Raw genomic sequence first — 13,135 nt, forward strand, 5'->3', positions numbered from 1 at the left:
ATTTGTTTGTTTTTTTAGGTGCCAGAAGAAGATGCATGTCCTGCCTGAGAAAGCCAGGAGTTTCCTAAAGTCATAAAAAAGAAGGAAAGAAAAAACCCAAGCTCTGATGAAGGATGATGACAAGGCAAGTCAAATTTCTCTTTTTGGCAGAGGCAAGAGTTTGCTAGATGTTTGCATTGATTCTTGTCTGTAAATTATGTGTCTGGAGAACTGAAGTACATCAGCCAAGGTGGGTTTGGTTTCCTCATAGGAATTTTGGGTTCAGTAGGCACTATAACCTCGGACATGCCTGGCTGCACTTATTCTGCAGCTCAGAGCTGAGGCCTTTTGAATTCCTAGCTCCAGAGGCCTTTGCATTACATCACGGGCGATATTTTGTTTCCAAGCCCATAAAGATGGGATTTGTATTAAAAAACCTGATATTTTCTCTGCTTTGAGTACAAAAGCTGAAGTCTCCACGTGGAGGGAGAGCTCAATATCAACGTCAAGATGTGAAAGTAGAAATAGTTTTTTCTTCATGTTTCATTACTGAAGGGGACTTTTTGAGTAACAATTAAATGAACCTCTGAGATGAGCTGAATAGCGATGAAACAAACCCAAGTCCACACTGCATGCTGCCTGCTTCCCTCTTGTCTTAGAGCAACATTTGCTGTAGCTGCTGGGTGGTGTGGCAGGGAAATCTCATTTCCATTTCAAACTATGCCTGCTCGGAGATGAGTATAATCAGTCCCTGGCTGCAGTTGTGCACTGCAGCATCTCTGCTCCTGCTCCCTCTCCCAGGGCTTGCTCCTTTGCTTGCCCAGCTGTTTGTGGCACTTGGCTTCCCAGCTGACGCTGAGGCGCTGGAGCTCAGCTCTGCCTGAGCACTCCAGTGCTCTCTTCTTCGGAGATACTTATAGGGCTTTTTTTTTTTGCTCGGATATCTGCATTTAAGGAATGGAAGTTAATGTCACTTGCACACAGATCTCTTTCAGGGATCTTTTGCAAGCATTTCCTGATTCTGTATCTTGGTGTTGGGATAGAATTGCAGATAAGCATTCATACATTCGATATTCTTGGTACAGATATGCATCATTATGCTCTTACTATGCAAGCTGAGAGCTTTCCCAAAGCTCAGGGGGTTAATCATACCAGCAGCAAGCTTTTGAACTCAACTGATCATTCTGTCTTTAGCAAGTATTTTTTGCTAAAAGCAGAGAGGAATCTGTAGTGGAGTTAGAAGCTAAAGCCCGGTCTCTCAAATACCATGATATATTTAATTCTTTATTAGTACGTAAATCACAAACCTACAGCCATGGCTTAATCCAGTCACTATGGGAACCTGATGAATTTCCTACCAAACTTCTCCCTCCAAAACCAGACAAGAAGACAAAAGTGAGGAAATTGTTAGGGCCTCAAAGTCAGAAACACCATAGTTTAACACTGAAAGGATGCAGGGCTTGAGATTTGATGAAGATTTTTGCTAGTAATTGAATTCCTGACATAGACACAGTGGAACTGGAGAACATTGGGCAGACAGACTGCAAGTTTAGTGCTGTTTTATAGGCATGATTCCTCTTCCCATCCACACCCAAACCCCGGAAAAGAACAGAGTGGAAGAAACTCAGCGTAAGGAGGGCGATCAGGGTACATCTCAATCACATAATCAATAGTATATTTGACAGCTTTATTCATCTTTTATCACCCTCAAGTTAAGGATAACAAAATGTCTGAGGCAGCCATTGTCAAGTGGCCCAAGGTTTGCATCAAAGAAGCCTATTAAGCAGGAAGAGCTATTACTGGTGTAATAAATATGTGACATGGGAGAGCTGGTAAGAGATTGGGGCCAGGAAAAATGGTTTAGTCAAATATGTCAGGTCACACTGACTAAAGGTTAACACCCTGTCACATGTCAGTAGCCACGGAATTCAACAACGATTAACACCTCCAGCAAGGCTCCCTCTCCTGTGAGGTACAGTATCCACAGATGCTTTAATGATCTTACATACCAACGAATATGTAAAGCAGCTTAAGTCTCATTCTCTGGCTATTACAAGCTTCATCTCCTAGAATTAGACAAAAACTTTAATCGCTGTCTCACTGTTGTGGCTTGCAAGCTCACACATGAATTTCTTCCTTGCCAGGGATTAATTTTGCTGTTTGGTGACATCCCATTGAAAGAGCAGACAAGAGCAAGAAAGATATCTGTGCAGAGATGGTAATTCTGTCCTGAACACTGCCCAGCCGGCCAGTCACCTACTGACAGAGCTGGGGTAGATCAGAGCTCCCAAGATAAGTACTTAACATCAGACTGTGAATAGAAAGGGGAGTTTGATCTGCTGTGGCTATAAGCTGACACTCAAAAGTATTTCTGCCTTGAAAGTCCGTTCCCAAGCAGCAAGAGCAAGCAGACATCTCCACACACAGGAGAGACAGCAGCCAAGAATAAAACCTCTTATGGGACAGCCAGGCAGAACTGGCCAAGGAAAAGGAATCTCCATGGGAAAGAAGTGCAGTGCCACATCCCATCGGGCCCAGAACGCCTCTGTGTGCCTACACTTGATCTGAGGGACCCACCTCTGCTGGCCAAAGGCACATACATCTTCATAGTTGCTGCCTCTTGTGAGAGGGTTGATACTGCCCAGCCTGGGCGATGGTTCAAGTGTCTCGTTCCCCAAAATCACTTGACTGCAGCCCCCCCTTCCAGGAACGCGGGGCTGATGGCCAGCCCGGCCCCTCCACCATCACCACCTGTGCGCTGCAATGACTCTTTCAGCTTTCTCCCAAATCACCTACCGGCCCTTGGGCCAGAAGGAAGCAGCAGCAGTCCGGGGAGCGGAAGACGCTGAGCAGAGGTACAGGACAGGTGCTGCCGGGGGCCGGGAGGGTCTAACGAGGGGGGGTCGGGCGGGCAGCGAGTTGGAACCCGCATCCCCACACTCGCCCCCCTCCCCTCCTTCCCTGAGCGCCCTGCGCGGGTCCCTGAGCAGTCAGGCCGGGGCAGGGCGGCCGAGAAGCAGCTGCTGCCGCCCGGAGGGAACCGGTGCTGCTGGGCAGGGTGGGGGGGGAACCCACCGGGCACCGCCTCCTGCCCCCGGGCGGGGCGGGGGGCTCCCAGGCGCGGGTGCGCCGCGCCCCGCTATTAGGGGGAATGCGGTAGCGCGGTGGCTGCAGGGGACCGGCGCTGCCGCCGCCGAGGGCTGCCGCTGCGCGCAGAGTGCCGGGGGCTGCGCGCCGGGAGCCGTGTCCGCCCGCGCAGACTCCGCGCCCAGCAGCGGGAGCGCAGGGAAGGGAAGGGTCGGGAAGGGGCGCGCACCCCTCCGCCGCCGGAGGAGGAGGAAGATGAACGGCACTGCGGGGAGCGGCGTCGGCTGCAGGTAAGAGGCGGCGGCGGAGAGGCGCGGAGCCAACCGCGGGGCTGCGCGCAAGCGGCCGCGGGCTCTGCGTGGGGGGAGTCGCCCGTGCCACCCCCACCCCACCGCGCTGCCGCCTTGCGCAGGTGCGGGAGTCCCGGCTCTCCGCGGGTGCCGCTGCCGGGGCGGCCGCGCCCGCGTAACTCGGTGCGGAGGGCAAGGCGCGTAGCGGCGGAGTTGGGCGCAAAGTTTTGTCCGCCGTGAGGGAGGCGCTGGCGCAGCGGGCGGCAGCGAAGGAGCCGCCGAGGAGGCGGGGAGGGGATGCCCGGCCAGCCCGGGGCCGCCGCGTCTCCTGCCGGGTCCAAGTCGGCGAGAACTGCGCGATCGGGACCCGGCAGCGCGGAGATGCGAACCGCGGCTCTGCGCAGAGTACCCGCCGTGCTGCTGGCGTGTGGAATAATTTAACACTTCCAGAGCCGGGCAAAGGCAACTTTGAGCTGTATTGAGCATCTTCGCGGCCGTAGTGGGAATGAACGTGAGACACCGTTTGGTTATTTTTTTTTCTTATTTTTCTGTGTCTGTGACTCTGAAGCAGGGATTTCTGTCCATCCAGCTCTGCCTGCGCAGCCTGGAAGGAGCAACTCAAACCAGCAGTCCCCTCTTGGTTTAGTATTTGCAACCCAAACAAATATTTTGTTGCCCTTCAGCCTTTTTCTCAACGCCTTAATATAATGTAGATTATTAATCAGTTAGGTTAGTGGGCAATTAGGCGTAACCTTGTAGGAAAATAATTATGCAAGGATAGATAGAGTTTGACTAGTGATGTGATACAGCATACACCCAGGTTTTAGTAGCTGTTTCCCAATGTGTGCAAATTCAGTGTGTTCTTGATTTCACGTGAAAATCAAAGTGTAATGACAAATATGTTGGTTCTTTCAGTGGAAGAACAGAATTTTCTTTGCTAATGAAATGCAGCTTTAAAGTAAAATGGGGGGGTAGTATAGAGAGGGGCTGGTTTTATCTGGTCAGTCTCAAAATGTTTTTCTGCCTTTTAAATATGCTGCTGGTTGCTTTGAATGTTTGGTGTGGAGAAATGAATTTCATTTTGCTGCCCATGGAGTCTCATGAGAAGAGGTGCACTGCTCTGTCTTTTGAGGATAGTCATTTTAGCTGATCTTGTTAAATAATGCTATTATTAAATGAGTGCAAATTCAAGCAAATGTATCATTCATTGCCCACAAGTTGTGTTTGTGAGCTAAATTTCTTTTTTGACTGGAGAGGCTTTTGCACTGCAGTATTACAATACAGCCATATTAAAAAGGTCCTTGGAGCAAATAACCCTCCAATGCTGCAGCTACGTTTTCAGTAGACTTCAGTAGTTCTATGGGAAATAATTATGTTGGATTTGAGGAATCTGGGCTAAATTGATTGTCCTTTTTAGATTGTGGTGTTTAACTGCTTGTAGGTGTTCATGTGACTGGTAAATCTAAACCCAAAATCTAAAAAAAAGAAAAGCCTCAGACCCAAAGCTTTAACCTGAGTTAAATAATTTTTCTCTCTTTTTTGCAACAGGTTCTTCTGGTCTTTTATTTTATTTTTTTTTCCTTCCTCCCCTCCTTCCTTTAATTGACAATGGGGTCTCCGGCTTGAATATATTTTCTTAACTAGAGTGCAGTGGTACATGATACCATCATTCTCTTCTGCGTCTGGTTTACTCTGTCTGTGATGCTGCAAAGAATGAAGGCAGGGAAAACTAGAGATAAAAGGGAAAAAGATTCCAGAGTTTGATAGTGTTGGCAAATCGAGTGAGGAAGGTTTATTCTGAGGAACCCCAACACATTTTAGATGGTAGTTTCTGTGGGATATAAAGCTGAAATTACAGCACAGGTCAACATGTATCCTTCAGTGATTTTTGCACAAAGTTCTCCCGTATGTACTTGGAAGGTGTGAAAAGCAGCCATGGAACTAAGCTTCTTACCTTCTAATGTCAATATTTGGGGCTAAAAATTTAATTTGGAGTGGAAGATGAGCAGGTTGCTTACTTCTCTCTAGCCACAGCTCTTCATTACTGGCTTCTGTTTGCTCTAGTAAACAAGCATGTATCTCTTAAAATTGAATTAAATGTATAAACTGCTTGAACCATGGAGGGAAGAGAGAACAGGTCTGTTTGAAATAGTAAATAAAACAATAAAATATGTTGTGTGCAGCTGTGGCCTGGTGACTCAAGCAGTGCTCTGAGCAAACCCCCCGTGTCCAGCACTGTCCTCCTGTGCTGGGGGGTAACGTGCGTGGGGTGACCTGCAGGGTGATGCCTGCTAGACTGACAGATGCTTATTGCACAGCAGAACCTCTGGTTTTGCCTCTGTAATGATTTCTTCCAAAGTGACAGAGAATTAAGATGTTTACAGTCAGGTTTTGGTAGGTTTCATCAGGATGAAGTGGGCAGGGCAGGGAAATCCCTCCAATTTTAGATCCCTCTAATCCTGAGCTTCTGTTCTTGTATTCATGCTAGTATTTATCGATTGTTGTGGCAGTAAGTACTGTGTTTCAGAGCACAGTAATGTGAATGTCTCCACTCCAGATAGAGAAGTCTGGAACAAAATGAAAATGGGAAGGAAGGATTGGCTGAAATACACATCTTACTCCAGTCTTAGGTTATTCGTGAAACTTAGGCCATTGTTGAACTGTTGTACACTTTTGAAATTGAATTTTGGTGAAAGGATTAAGATTTCAGTCCTGAATTTACTGTAGAACATCCAGATAATCATGAACACTATGTAGCATAAGGATGCGAACTTTAGTGTGCTCCCGTCCATTTCCTGACTGAAGCAAAACTGTGGGAACAGATGAGTATGTGCTTGAGAATGGATACAGTTTCCCGTGTTGGTGCCAACTGTTGTGTGCAGAAGGATCCAAGCTGGAGTCAAGGCTGGTACCCAGAATGGCAGTACATAAGCAGCAGAAAAGAGTCAGTCACTTCTGACCATCAGCTTTCTCCTTACCACCTTTGTATGTGCACTGTGTTTCTATAACCACTTGATTCTGCTGTAAAATTCCTTTGCAGATCCATCTGTGCTCATCAGCTGAGCCCAAGTCATGGTTGTGCCTGATATCCACACTCTGGTACCAACCTTTAATTTCACCACTCGGTTCCATCCCGTAGTACTGGGAGTGGTGGCCACAGAAGCAGGATATTGGAGATCCCACATTAGCCCCTTCCACCCTTGGTGTGGGGAAGTGGAGCTGGCAAATATGGATTCTTTCACTGTGACAACTATCAAGTCAATTCACCATCTACAAGGAGGAAAGGTGGAAAAACAAAATGAGTGTGTTTCCCTTTCATCTGACTGCAGGCTGCCTACAGTTAGTCTCTTGGATTTTTAAGGAGCCCTAAAGAATGTTCTAAAGAACCAAGTAGGTGGCATGATTGTGGTTTTATGCTTTACCAGGGGGGCAGAAGCAGACTGGAAAGGAACACAAGCCATTCTCAACTGCTGCTAAGAGTTCTTAGAGGAGGGAATAAGAAGTATTCTTTTGAGTAACCTGGCTAGGAGATGGAAATGACCCTTCACACAGAGTCTGTAAACCAGCATTTTAGATAAAATGGTCCTATAGCAGGAAGTACAGAGGGTGAGAAACCTAAGCAGTCTTGACAATCATTTTGGGATTATTGTACAAGAAAATCAAAGGCTTGTCAGTTTTTGCTTTTATATGCAATCACCTTTGTTTATATGCAAATCACCTTTGTTCCTCCTGTTTTGTAAAATGCGTTGGGCCAGGACTTCTCAGTTTGCCTCCACAGTATTATGAGAACTTACGGTAGAGTACACACAACAAACAACATGAGATTCAGATTTCACAGCACTGCTATTTTTCATCAGTATGCCAAGTTAGAGAACTTCTAGCTTTCCTTTAACATAGCATGAATATGGTGCAAGCCAGTTAAAAGCGAGGAGAGTGTGTTCCTATATTCCTCTTTTATATCTGCAGATTGATGCATTTAACAGCCAACTTATTTGATTCTTGCAACATTTAAACATGAATGACGTAGTGGAAAAATACTGTATGAATATTTACTCTTGTTTTAATGTAGCAGAGTTCTATTGAAGTCAAAGCAACTCCATTTAGTTTCTTAAGCTGAGGATATGGCCCAGCAAAGGGCTTTTCTGGTTGGCAGGAGGCTTGGTTTGGTAGCCTTACCCTTCCATGCAGGGCAATATTTTAGAAAAAAAAATCTTACTAACATCAGTGGGATTTCTCATTTGAGAAGTTAAATACTCCTCAGTGAGAGGTAAGAGTATTACTCCAGCTCACAGAGCATTTTCTCTGACTAATGTACACAAAATGTATTTTGGGATTGCCCAGCACTGATAATTCACGCACCTCTGGAGTGGAATCCAGCAGCCATTCTGGGCTGGAAACATTACGCAGGAGAGGTTTAGGGAAGAGAAATGAAGAAAAACTAATCCAATTGAAACTACAAGGGGAATTTCGAAGCAGAATGCAATTATCCGAGTTGGATATTGGCCAGGACATGTTAGTTAACATTTTTACTCTTGCCAGAATTGTCATGGGATCTTTAATGATGATGAATGGTCAGGGCTCTATTTTACATCTCATTTGAAAGACTGAGCTTTCACTTCATCATGAGGATGAAGGGAATGCTTTGCCTCCCCTCAGGATACGCTGCGTTGGTCCATGGGCACACCTGCCCTGCAGCTCCCCATGGCCAGGGCTTCTCTCCGCCTTGAGCTTGGAAATCCAGACGCTCGGCATTACCTGGTGTTGCCTTTCTGCTTAAATTCCTTTTTTGGAGCAGTAGGTAAAGGTGCTCTCACACCATCACTTCTCCCTTCCCTGGAATTTTTTCATATTTGCATTTGTGTTATTAGTCACAGGTTCTTCTGAATGGAATCAACCCTCATTATCGTGGATGAGTATTTTATGACACAATGCACCTTGTAACTCTGGCTGGTCTTTATACTGGATTGTATCAATGCATAGAAATCATTACAATTACATGTTTCAGAGACTGATAAGGTATTTTTTGCAAGAGCACGCATCAAAGCCTGGTTCCAGTTTAAATAGCTGAAGTCTTCCTATGGAGAAGTCCCCCTTCAGTTCGAGTTCCCCATGACGTATTTCCCTTTCCTTCCCTAAACTCTGGTGTGCTGGTTCTTCCCCTTATTGAATGGGGACCAGTGGACAGAAGAATCAGTCATCAATTGTAAGCAGAAGACAAATCTTACTGAAAAGGAGCTGGTGTTTGAGGAGAAAGGAACTGATGTGTAAAGTAGTTTCTTCTCCATAATGGTGATTTTTCGTTTTAGCTATCTGAATTTGAATCTTCTCAAAAAAAAAAACCCAACAAAACAGCAGCACCTCTTCTCTGTAAAAAGTCATTGTCTGGTAACAAATATATTTTAGTGACAGTGCTTTTTGGTAGTCAGGCTAGAAAAGGAGCTTCTCGGGGGCAGAAGATGTGTCATGTTATTTTGGAGGTTTAGTGATTATGCATTTGCTGTGGTTCTGGGAACTGGGAGGATTGCTCTCTATCTACTGGGCTATCTTTTAGTCCATTTATCAAAATGCCTGCAGTCTATCTTAGAGGTCAGGAAGCAGTGGCAGATACTGAGAGATAAAATTAGATATGCATCCAGACTTCAATATATAATTTTATTAATGAAATGTGAAGAGCAATGTAATGGTAGATACTTTTTTTTTTTCTCCTTTGTATTGGAAGATCTGTCCTGAGATTTCTTTCCTGGAAACTGACACGTGAGGACGCTGCACTTCTAAGCTGCCTGTCACTAATAGTCATGTGCAACACAGATAATTAAAAGATAAGTCTCAAAGGGTTAATACTCTCATAGGAAAGATTTTTGTTATTTATATAGAAATTTCCCCTCAAACTTTCATGATAACATCAATGTCAATAATTTAAAACGTGGTTTCAAAGTCACTCAGATTATACATAGCATATAAAGTGATACATTTTGCAGCCAAGGGTTTCCTTTCTACATTTTCATGTATTTGTGGACAGTTTAGGTTGTTTTGTAGTCTGTGTGAGGATGGGTAAAGCCAATATCTGCGTCCATGGGTCTTGAATTTCTGGTTAAAAGGGAAGTGCTGACCCTTCCAACCTGTGTTACCCAGGCTTGTGGTGCAGGTTCTGCAAAACGGGGCGCGTTTCATGGGCAGTTGCATTTGGGAGAGTCTCCTTGTTCTGTTACTATCTCTGAGTTGCTTCAGTATACAGGTGGGTCTTAGTTACACTGAACTGATCTTAGGATGTGAATCAAAACCTCAACTCTGAGTTTCTTAAGGTGTTCGGAGTATGTGGAATATAACATTAAGGAATAAAATGAATCTTCATTGTTATCCAGAAGCCTGGGAGGAAACCGCTCTTCCTTATCTTTGTAAAATAACAGTGTCTTTGGTCCAAGGCTGCTTATATGACTGTGTAAGGCCGGATTTTGTCCCTCGTAAATAAAGTGAATGGGCTTAGGGACTTCACATGTAAATAAAGTGCCCATTCCGTCTGCCTCTGTGTGGCTTGACCCACAAAATAACAACAAATGCTTTCACTGCTTGAAAGAATTTGATGAATATATTATGTTGGCCAGGTGTAAGGCTGTGATCTGTGACATTTTGTGCCTCGTGTGGGCATTGTGCTGTCATGCGGCACAGTGGACTGCGTTAATAGAGTCTTTGGGGATAAAGAGAGAGGGAATATGGACAGAAGCTGTTGTTAGGCAAAACAAATTATAAAGTGGCTCATCCAGAGTGAGAAGTGTTGTGACTGATGTAGTTTCAAACATCATTTTTTCAGTAATTGTGCTGTTTGAATTGTGACCTACTTTAATAACATTCTATCATTTTTAATATTTCTTTATTCATTACATTTTATACACACTCAGGTGGTTTACTGCAAGCTGTGTGGAAATTACAATGAAGGTCAAGTGCTCTTTGTGAAGATAACTTATTACTGAAAATATTAACTTGTTGTCATTATTGTTTTCCAATGTGAAATTTTGTTTGTCTGGTGAATGAAGAGATGATGTTGGGCTTGTGTTAAAGTGTGTGATTACTGTCAGTACACCAAAGTCCCTCCAGTCATAGGTCTGAGATGTACATGATCACTGAATAAGTCTCACTTTAAATTGATTTATTTTTCCCTACAGTGTTAAGCTGGTACAGGCCCTTACTAGAAACGTCTTTCAGATTAGGACTGGCTTATATAGATTTAATGTTTAAATGCTTTCAGTTAGCTGAAGCTAAACTGAAAATTGCAACTTTACTATTGAAATAACTGCGCCTACACATGGTTTTGCCTTTCAAATGAGCTTAAATTTGTGCTTTAAATTCTATCAGCTCAATATTTTTCGTGAGGTAAAGGCTTTGTGGCTTGGTCCACAGCAGGACAGTGCAGAGCTGGAGTCAAGCCTTGGTCAGGGTTGAGAGTTTGCTCTTTATTGCTAATGCTGGTGTCACTTCAGTTAAATCACAAGTTTTGTAGAGCAGTTACACACACAAATAACCTTCCAACAGTTGCGCTGTGGTTCGTAGACGTGTAATTGTAAATTGCATTCAAGAGTTTGGAAAAATGTGTCCTGAGATCAGGACATGAGGATCGCTGCCTTCCCAAATCATAATCCCTCTTTGGTGCAGCCTACATACTAATTGGCTTAGAGCTATTAAAAAAAAAGGGTTTTCAGCATCCCTGCTATCTTTACAAAGTATAACAGACGTGTTGGATAGTCATACGTAATTTCTTGCACATTATTGCAATAGGATAGTTTTATGTAAAGGTCAGCTGTGCTTGGTGTCTAAAACGTCCCAGTATTTATTATGCATATTTGAGTTTTCTCTTAAGAATCAAGTATAGAAAGTGTAGAAAGGGAACAGAAGGGTTGCAGTGAACGTTCACCATCTTGGCTGTCGCAGCAGGTTGGGGTTGAAGTGTTACCGTGTCTCATTGCATGACCGAAGTTCTAGCCTGCTAGTTTGATGTGGTAGATCTAAAGGTTTCCCTGATCCAAAGCCAGAGAGACTCCACTTAGAAGTCATCAATATCTGATTTTCCTTCTGAACTTTGTAATTTGCATTTTGTATAGTCATGTATTCTAAGTATAATATGGAGGAAAACTGGAGTAATTGGGTAAGTATTCTGCTCTTTAAGATTCTGGGCTGCTGGATTAGGTTTGGGTTGGACAAGTAAGTTGGAAAGACAGTAATAGTTTTACAGAAACATGAGAGATTTTTAGCTGAATGTCTATTTTTTGAATGTGATTGAGCTACCCTAGACAAAGATTTCATGTCCTCCCATCATGAAAAAGAGGTAGTAGAAGAGGAGATGATTAGCCCAGAAAAGAGAGCAGTTATGATAGAGACCTATTAAAATCATATGGAGAACTGAATAAAGAATTGTCTTTTCCAGTGAAGTGAAAGGTGTCCCATGGAAGGAGCAAGCAGCAGATACAGAACAAGTAAGATGTTTCATGCGAGGTAGCTTTATGCAGGAAAGCTCACTGCCTTGGGATGTCATGGGTTCTAAAAGCTCACGCAGACCAAACAATCTTCTGGACAAGTTTATGGTAGAACTGAGGACTATTGCATGGGCTGATCCTGCTTCTGATGTAGGAATGTCAGGCTTATAGATGTCTGAAGGATGGAAATGTGCTCTGGTGAATTATTGCCATAGGTGTCTGCTCTTAGTGATTGCCAAAGAGTCAAGGTTACCGTACACAGGGCCAGCTGGCCCATTGCTCCGAGCCAGAAGGGCATCTTATGCAAAGGTGAAGAATTTAGCCAAAGGCCAGTGCAGGGTAGTTCACCATCTCCTTTCCTCTGTTGTCATCCAGCTTTCTTGAGATAAAGGTGTTTGAGCTGGTCTAGAAAATGGGAGACGGGAGAAGTTGTTTCTAAGAGACAGGCATCACTGTTGGAAGAAAGATTGAAAGTTCTAGCAAGGCGCTTGGTTTTGCAAAGGCATAGAAAACTGAAGTAAATCCTTGTGCAGCGGACTTATTTTGCTGTAGTTTCAACTGGTGACTTTGGTTTAAGCCTGTTAGTTCACTTATTTGGTGACACGTGCTCTGTCCTTGCTGTTTGACAGTGTGATGATGTATCTGTTGGAGTTGCTTGTTCTTAGCAAATACTTATGTATATCTGTATCTGGCTATACACCTGTAAGGTGCTTGTGAAGTGACTCAGGAGAACTTTAAATGTATATATTTTTAAAAAAGAGAGGAAAAAAGTGTCCTGATAGAAACTGTTGAAATGAGAACTTGCAGAGCAAGTACAGAGTGTGTTGAGTGTGTTGGTTCTGACACTGGATGCTGGACTGTCCTGAGCATCAGAGATTGAAATAAGATGATTCGTGTGCAGCTTTGTCAAACAACCATTCCACCTCCTGACTTAGTCTTTAAAACATCACCTTTTCAGTTTAAAAATCTTGCAAATTTAAACAATCTGTGCTTTTATTTATTTTTTTTTTAGTTTAGAAACTATTATATTGCATTTAAGTAATGTTTAAAGCTTTGTTCTGAGCTCATGGGATGGAAACTCGATTCATTTTTTTATTGGAAGTGGAGAATCTTGGGTAATTGCCTGATGACAGGAATTAAGGCTTAAGAACAGTAGATACAATGAGACTTGTGATAAAATCTTAAGAGTGGGCAACACTGTGTAGGCCACTGAGCAGCTGTTGGATTGTAATTAGATTTGATCATTATCAACCTGAGCCAGATTTCCACAGGTTACTTAGGCATGAAAAGGTACATGTACCAATCCCTCAAACA

At 43.8% G+C, this 13,135-nt stretch overlaps 1 protein-coding gene across 11 annotated transcripts in view; it reads left to right on the plus strand.

The window, feature by feature from the left end:
• Positions 1-2,202: 2,202 nt before the first annotated feature.
• Positions 2,203-13,135, plus strand: part of DAB1 (DAB adaptor protein 1) — a 436,898-nt gene continuing 425,965 nt past the window's right edge. For 2 of the 11 annotated variants that reach the window (XM_065070963.1, XM_065070962.1), the window contains exon 1: positions 3,088-3,356. The gene's annotated coding sequence lies outside the window, so the exon portion shown is untranslated. Of the gene's footprint in view, positions 2,835-3,087; positions 3,357-3,573; positions 3,868-13,135 lie in introns of those variants that run through there. The other 9 variants (XM_021295514.2, XM_021295492.2, XM_065070989.1 and 6 more) reach the window with 9 other exon arrangements.

The sequence above is a fragment of the Columba livia genome, chromosome 8 (genome assembly GCF_036013475.1).
Source record: "Columba livia isolate bColLiv1 breed racing homer chromosome 8, bColLiv1.pat.W.v2, whole genome shotgun sequence".
Classification (NCBI taxonomy): Eukaryota; Metazoa; Chordata; class Aves; order Columbiformes; family Columbidae; genus Columba; species Columba livia.